Source organism: Stigmatopora argus, chromosome 3, assembly GCF_051989625.1.
Source record: "Stigmatopora argus isolate UIUO_Sarg chromosome 3, RoL_Sarg_1.0, whole genome shotgun sequence".
NCBI lineage: Eukaryota > Metazoa > Chordata > Actinopteri > Syngnathiformes > Syngnathidae > Stigmatopora > Stigmatopora argus.
Genome location: NC_135389.1, coordinates 22,982,746 through 22,991,376, shown reverse-complemented (window position 1 = coordinate 22,991,376; position 8,631 = coordinate 22,982,746). Strand labels below are relative to the sequence as shown.

At 40.6% G+C, this 8,631-nt stretch overlaps 1 protein-coding gene across 12 annotated transcripts in view; it reads left to right on the top strand.

Annotated features, from left to right (window-relative positions):
• The first annotated feature begins 835 nt into the window (after positions 1-835).
• nrcamb (neuronal cell adhesion molecule b) overlaps positions 836-8,631 on the top strand; it is an 83,967-nt gene continuing 76,171 nt past the window's right edge. For 9 of the 12 annotated variants that reach the window (XM_077596234.1, XM_077596239.1, XM_077596233.1 and 6 more), the window contains exon 1: positions 837-1,060. The gene's annotated coding sequence lies outside the window, so the exon portion shown is untranslated. Of the gene's footprint in view, positions 1,061-8,631 lie in introns of all 12 variants that reach the window. The other 3 variants (XM_077596241.1, XM_077596240.1, XM_077596235.1) reach the window with 1 other exon arrangement.

The window sequence follows — 8,631 nt, the reverse complement described above, 5'->3', positions numbered from 1 at the left end:
GTTCTGCTGCAAGCAACTGATACCATTGGATGATAAGAAATGAATTATACATTTGCCAAAATGACAAAGTGACAGTGTCCTTGATTGCCCCATTTTCTTCTATCATGTTTTTTTTCTTTCTGCTCCATAGATATGATTGACCGAAATAGTCTCAGTTTTTCTCTTTTTTGGAAATTGCACCCCTCGCGAACCTTGTGAGGATAAACGTGAATTAATGAATCAATGCTGTTGGCCATAACAATCTGGTCCCCGGGCTGGAGTTAATTTGGACATTGCTGCATAGCAATACAAATATATAATCAAAAAATAAATAATAAAAAATATATAATAAAAAAATAAATAGTAAAAAAATATATAATAAAAAAATAGAAAGTAAAAAAATATATAATAAAAAATAAAAATAAATAATACAAAAATATATAATTTTTTTTTTTTTAAATACAAAAAATACATAATAAAAAAATAAAAATAATAATGCAAAAAATATATAATTAAAAAATAATAATACAAAAAATATATAATAACAAATAAAATAAATAATACAAAAAATATATTATAAAAAAACATCGGTATACATAATATTGCCACTGCTATCTTTTTGTGGAACATTTGCATTTCCATTTCAACTACTAATTTAATTGTTAGAACAATCATTTGACGTTCCTCCTTGCAATAAATCCTCCATCACAATCCAACCATTAGTGCAATAAAGACGCTTTTTTTGGTCATTTTGATGTCGATATTTAATCCTGGAACTCAGCCAGCTGTTGTCTGTCTTTCTGTAATATACTTTTGCACCCCACCCCTAAAAAAAAGCGAGCTGCAAACTGCGCGCCCACGCGAGCGTGCGCGTGCGCGTGCAAGTGAGAGAGCCGAGGGTCGACGAGCGAGAGAGAGAGAGAGAGAACAGTCAGTGCAGGCACAGCCAGTACGCGGAAAGAACTCCATCCTGAGTCGAGACCAGGACCAGGACCAAGACCAAGACCAGGAGCCTGAGAACGCATCCTTCCCCGAGTGGACGCTCCCACGCCCGGGTGTGGACCTACGAAGACGAAACCCGGTAAGCCCGATCCATTTCACTCTCCATCTTTGCTTCTTTTTGTTAATTTTTATTTGATTTAAATATCATTGCTGTCTTAAAAAACAAAAAAAACAACACGTGGAAGCCTTTCGCTGTCAACTTGTTTTTTGTGCACGAGAGACGAAAGCAGCGTCAGCAAAAATGCCACCAAATGACGTGTTTTAATGCAATTGTACATGTATTTGTTTATTTTTTATTGATTCTGGCGCTGCTCGCGTTGCGTATTGTTTACATTGTTTACATTGTTTGCTGTCAGGTGGATTTATGGAGGAAAATGGGGTACATTTCGGGCGATTGCCGTGATTTTTGCGCTGGAGTGCAATTTCCACGCAGCTGTTGTTGCTCAAATGGGGCTACTTTACAACCCACAATAGTTGAAGGCGTTAGAAATGCACGATGTAGACCAGGACTGCCCAAATTCCGGTCTTGGTGGAGCCTCCATTCAGTCTTTTTTTTTTCAGCGTCTCGGTCTGCTGACACACCTGAATCCAATCATCCGGATTGTTATGTAGTTTCGGGACATTTTGTGAGTAGATGATTTCATTCAGGTGTGGAAGAGGAGGCACATTGAATTGTTTGAATTGGATTTTATTGTCATTATATACAATTATAATCATTTTAAAGCATCGACACGATGTGAACGATAACAACAAACAATAACAACAAACAAACAGAAAAAAAATCATTAAATAACAATTGGGGGACCCTGGAGGACTGGAGTTGGGCACCCCGGATGTAGACCATACCGCTGTTCATGAGTGGGAATAATCCGGGTTGCCACTAAACACTACTAATCACAAAGTGATTTTATTACGTTTAAATGTATCCAATAGGCAAACGAGTCATGGCGAACAAGTTAGACGGAAAGTGCCAACATTTTCAACTGCGAGAGTCAAAGAGCAGCCTCAAAAAATAATAATTGGCCAAATTATTTTTTTAAATAGAATGTATTATTTGGTTTTAATCGACCCTGAGTGTTTTAAGAGACAATAAAAATAAGAGAAGCATTAAACGTACACTGTAAATATGATAGGATTGGATAACAAGCAAAGAGACGCATTCATTTTGGCTCTCGAGCCGCATGCGGCACAGAGCTACATGTTAGCCGCCCCTGAAATAGCAACGTTTCTATGTCTCCACTACAAATTGTCTTTCTATGAAACATTAAAGGTACACAGTAAATATGATAACAAGCAAAGAGACGCATTCATTTTGGCTCTTGAGCCGCATGCAGCTCGAGAGCCACGTGTTCGCGGCCCCTGAAATAGCGACTAAAAATTGTCTATCTCTGTCTATCGACAAATAGTGACTGACGGAACGATGAAATGTGTTTTCAAGAGATGACATGAAGTAGAATTAACGTGTGAATACGCATATTGCAATATATCAAAGAATAATAGTTTTGTGTGGATTTAATTTACCAAAAAATGACGCCACTAAAGCAATTAGTCCACTATTTTTTTACATGTAGATTTATTGGCTCAGAATAGATCAATAATAAGAGAAACAATGAAAAATACATTGTAACACTGAATACAAAATAAACAGTTAAACGATGAAAATAAACGTAGCTTCGGGTATGGGCTTTTCTCCGGGTACTCCGGCTAGGCCACCCCGGAAGTGAGCATGTTCCATCAAATGAAAAGTGAAAATGTTCCCTGCTTGACTGCAGTTGGTTAGCGACCGGTTAAGGGTTTATCTATTTGGAATGACGTTAATGCATTCTATCGTCTTCCTAAACATATGTTTTTCTTCAACGAGAGAATATTTCAATGGCAATTTCGAGTGTCCAACCAGCTAGCCTAGCATGCATGTTTTGGGGGTATGGGAGGAAAGCAGTAGGACCGACCTGGGATTGAACCCAGGACCCCAGAACTGTGAGGCCGACGTTCTAACCGCCCTAGATTAAAAAAAAAAACAGTTTTTCGCCACAATTTTGTATTGACATTTTTGTACCTACTTCAATTCCATGAGTTAGCGCTCTCTCGCCATTTAGCTTTAGCATACGAGCTAACTAAAAACACCATCTTCACGTCGATGTATGTTTTGTATCTTCAGTTAATACAGTAATTCCTCATATCGTGGTTCATATTGTAGACCAAACATGGCCGTGATAATTGAAAAATCGCCAAGGGTTTTTACCCCCAAAGCGTAACGTGCGTTACATGCTGCAATTCTACGCGACGTTGCTCTGTGGTGTTACGGTAGAAAGGTAATCTGTTTATTTATACTCCCCCAAGTGCCTCCCAACTGTCATCGCCGAGAAATCCCACCTCGCCAAGCGCATTGTTTTGAGCATTAGCATTAGCATTAGCATCCTTCATCAACTCAAATTGTTTTGACAGACAATGGCCGTTTGAAAATGTTTCCTATAAAACATTTCGTCTGATATTCGTGGAATGCTTTACAGACAACAAATTCAACTTGCATCTTCATACCAGCACATGCTATTCAATGGAACTATCATTGCATCAATGCTACCTGTGCATTATCAATGCAATCCATCTTCGGTGATATTGATATCAATACATGAACATTCTCAACACTTAATATTTATTATATTGTCTTCTTTCTGTCTTCTCAAAGTAAACTCTAAACATTTCCAAGCAAACTACACGGCTGGTTGCGTATTCGCCGACATAGATGTTTGCAGTTGACAGTTGTTTTTTTAGCCCGTTGTCAACACAAGAGCCGCCACACACACACACACACACACACAAAACACACACTCATACACACACACTGAAATCCCTAAGCTGATTTTCTCATCCGCATTTTTAATTCCCCCTCATGTTCATATCAGCATTCGTGACAACTGCTTGTTTGCGCCGTTTGTTTGCTCGTCAATCTGATAAAAGACCCTTGCCACCGACTGCAAACCCCCCCACCCCCGGCCCCCCCTATCCGACCCCCCCTTGAGGTTCCCCAACAACACCCCGTTCCATTACAAAACAAGTGCACATTCTCAGCCCCTCACTTTCCCCTCTCCCTCCTCTTTATCCCTCTTGTCTGGTTGAAGCTTCAGTCAAAGGGGGTCCTCGCTGTCATGCAGCCCCCCATCCTCACACCCACACACACCCACACAGACCCCTTCCAGCTTTCACCCGCGTTCCCGCTCGTCAGCAGACACATGTACACACACACACATTGCACACTTTAGCTCCTCGCTGAAATAGAAACATTAACGCCAATGCTAACGACCCCCCCACCGGCCCCCCCAGGGCCCCCCGGCTCCATTGTTCCCGCTGCTCTCTCGACGTACTGACACACTTTCTAGTAATGTTTACGCACCCCAAACAGAAGACTGATAATCTGCGTAAGAAGATATAACGTTATCTAACCCCGTTACTATGGAGGCCCCATGTCTAACGGCACACTTGTTTGTTGAAGTGTTTTTTTCCCTGAGATTTATTTCTATATAATAGTTGTGGGAATAGAAATAGTTGGTTCCCCCTGCTCAATCAGTGGCAAACATCGGGTATTGTCAAGCGCCACACCTTGGGATTTGAGTTCATTTCATTCCTGGATGGATTCTGCTCGCGAGTTCTAACAAGATGCAAATCATATTTGCCGTTTGGAATGACGTTAATGCATTCTATCGTCTTCCTAAACGTATGTTTTTCTTCAACGAGAGAATATTTCAATGGCAATTTCGAGTGTTCAACCAGGTAGCCTAGCATGCATGTTTTGGGGGTATGGGAGGAAAGCAGTAGGATCGACCTGGGATCGAACCCAGGACCCCAGAACTGTGAGGCCGGCGGTCTAACCGCCCTAGATTAAAAAAAATAGTTTTTCGCCACAATTTTGTATTGACATTTTTGTACCTACTTCAATTCCATGAGTTAGCGCTCTCTCGCCATTTAGCTTTAGCATACGAGCTAACTAAATACACCATCTTCACGTCGATGTGTGTGTTGTATCTTCAGTTAATACAGTAATTCCTCATATCGTGGTTCATATTGTAGACCAAACATGGCCGTGATAATTGAAAAATCGCCAAGTAGGGTCACCCCTATTATAACGACTTTTTTAGTAGCAAGTGGCTTACCAGTTTCAGGGGATTTTTACATTTTTATGAATTAAATAAATAAAAAAATAAAATAAAAAATAAGCCGCCTTGTGGTGTATATATATGTATGTATATATATATATTTACATTTTTATGAACTTAAAAAAATATAATAATAAAATAAAAAAATAAGCTGTCTTGTGATGTGTGTATATATATATATAAATATATAAAAAAATATATACTATATATATACACATTTTTACATTTTCATGAACTTAAAAAATATATATTAATAAAATAAAATAAGCCACCTTGTGGTGTATATATGTATGTATGTATGTGTATATATATATATACACACATACATATGTATATATTTGTATATATATACATACACCACAAGGTGGCTTATTTTTTTATTTTTTTTTGTTTTAAGTTCATAAAAATGTAAAAATGTGTATATATTATATATATATATATATTTTTAAAATAAATAGCAGAAAAGAATCGCAATAAGTGAAGTCACGATAATCGAGGGAAGACTGTAATAGCATTTAAAAAGACATCTTTTTTTTTACTGTTGAGGATACGACGGATAAAAAGAGATGTCTCTGTACCCCCGCAGCCCCCAGCGTGACATTTGCATCTCATTTGGCCAACGTGGAAAACTGGGACGAGATAACGGCTCGCGGAGAAGCTGCCATTTTATAACTTTCACCCGCAACGGCGGCGTCCATTGACACCAGGCAGATTTGCATAACGGAGGGATTATCACCGCACGCTTTTGGGGTCATAGTGAACCGCCGTTCTGTCACCCCGGCGGTCTGAAACTAGTCCTCGCGGGGGCTGTGGGAAAAGCTTGGGTGTTGAAAGGGGAAAATGCCACCAATTTGTGCCCGTGGGTTGGCGGCGGCATTCCGACCGACGGTCATCGGCGGGCCGTCTGGGACAAAGTGTCTCACAGAAAAGGATGGCCACGTGTCACGGGTGCTGACGTGGAGGGTGCCGTTGCTGCGAGGAAGCGCTATGCCACACGGAGCTCGCTTATTTCATCCCGGACGTAAAAAAATGAATTGAATTTATTGTCATTATACAAGTAGCATGAGATTCAAAGCTTCATCGCAAAGTGCACAAATGGCAACAACAAACAAATGAATAGATAAATGATCAACAAATAATAATAAATAAATAATCAATAGATACGTTATAAATAAATACGTGGTTGACATAGATAAGTAGTCAACATCGATAAGTAGTCAACATATAGCTGGGCAGTCAACATAGATGGGTAGTCAACATAGATGGGTAGTCAACATGGATGGGTAGTCAACATGGATGGGTAGTCAACATGGATGGGTAGTCAACATGGATGGGTAGTCAACATGGATGGGTAGTCAACATAGATGGGTAGTCAACATAGATGGGTAGTCAACATAGATGGGTAGTCAACATAGATGGGTAGTCAACATAGATGGGTAGTCAACATAGATGGGTAGTCAACATAGATGGGTAGTCAACATAGATAACTAGTCAACATAGATGGGTAGTCAACATAGATAACTAGTCAACATAGATGGGTAGTCAACATAGATGGGTAGTCAACATAGATGGGTAGTCAACATAGATGGGTAGTCAACATAGATGGGTAGTCAACATAGATGGGTAGTCAACATAGATGGGTAGTCAACATAGATGGGTAGTCAACATAGATGAGTAGTCAGAATAGATAAATCATCATGGATTAGTCAGCATAGATAAGTAGTCAGCATAGATAGGTAGTCAACATAGATAGGTAGTCAACATAGCTAACTAGTCAACATAGCTAACCAGTCAACATAGCTAACCAGTCAACATAGCTAACCAGTCAACATAGCTAACCAGTCAACATAGCTAACCAGTCAACAGAGATAACTAGTCAACAGAGATAACTAGTCAACAGAGATAACTAGTCAACAGAGATAAGTAGTCAACACAAATAAGTAGGGCCAAATATATGTGGATATATCCTGCCGAATAGTGTAGTGGTACACTTGCCAGACTCGGGTGCAGGCAGGCGTGTGCTTAACTCCCGCGGGTGGCAGTATAATCGTGATCACGATTGGTTGTTGGCCTCTCCGTGAGCCCTACGGCCAACTGGCGACCCGAAGTCGGCTGGGATAGGCTCCGGCAACCCTGACGAAAGATGTATGAGGAATCTGGGTATGAAACTTGTATGCTGCGGGGCTTTTAGGTGGACACAACATGGGTCTCATGCCTCACAGATCTGGGGAAAAAGAACTCGTTTTCGGTTTGTTGAAGACAGGATTGTGTAAATGTCAAGGTGGTTGTTTTCCTTCTGCGTCTACCGTCAAATTCATAATATATCTCCACAAATTGATATACGGGTACAAGTCCTGAATGGACACGATCGACAGCAGCCGAGTTCTGTTCTGTTCTGTCAAGTCCAGGCTAAATCTCCAGGGACTGATGAGGAGGCCCATGTGGATTCATTAGTGTCACTAGTAGTCTCGGCGTTCCTTCCCAGTGGTCCGGTCACACGCGGCGTACCATCACCGGCCGGACCCTCGCGGCCAGCGTTCGGCGTTCTTGGGGGCTGATGAGGGCCTCATTATGGCGGTGCCGGAGGAAGAGAACCCCCCTCATTTGGTCCAATCTCCTTTCTTCACGCCTGCCTGAACACGGCTCGTCTGGTAGTTCGGACAAATCTGTACAGGGAACAGATGAGTACACGCAAGGAAGGACTAGCGCAGGGGTCGGGAACCTTTTTGACACAAAGAGCCATAAACAATTCCTATTTTCAAATCGTATTTCTTTGAGAGCCATACTCAGAATTTTAGTGTAAAAATGTGAAAATGAGAGGTGACTTTTTTGGGGTCATTTTACCACTTTTAAAGTACTAAATGAAGTAAAAATGTGAAAATGAGATGTGACTATTTGGGGTCATTTTACCACTTTTAAAGTACTAAATGAAGTAAAAATGTGAAAATGAGATGTGACTTTTTTGGGGTCATTTTACCACTTTTAAAGTACTAAATGAAGTAAAAATGAGATGTGACTTTTTGGGGGTCATTTTACCACTTTTAAAGTACTAAATGAAGTAAAAATGTGAAAATGAGATGTGACTTTTTTGGGGTCATTTTACCACTTTTAAAGTACTAAATGAAGTATTTTGACAGCACTGTTGGGCAGTTGCTAGCCAATGAAAATATGCATGCAGAAAAGTCTAATAAAAATATAATTTAAAAAAAAGATGATTAAAGTTAGAGGTACTGTCATAGTGCCGACATGACGCTCCTTTTGGTGAATTCGGGACTCGGCTCTGTCACCAGCGGTTTAAAAACATCTTTTACCTCACAGGTTAGCGAAGAGCCACATGCACCCATCAGAAGAGCCACATATGGCTCCCGAGCCATAGGTTCCCTACCCCTGGACTAGCGTGTTCGTTACGGTGAACGGGGGACGTGGTGGCGTGGTGGCGTGGTGGTTGCAGGCAGCCGGTGGGGGCCCTGAGGGGTTCACACTCGGTTACACATCAGGT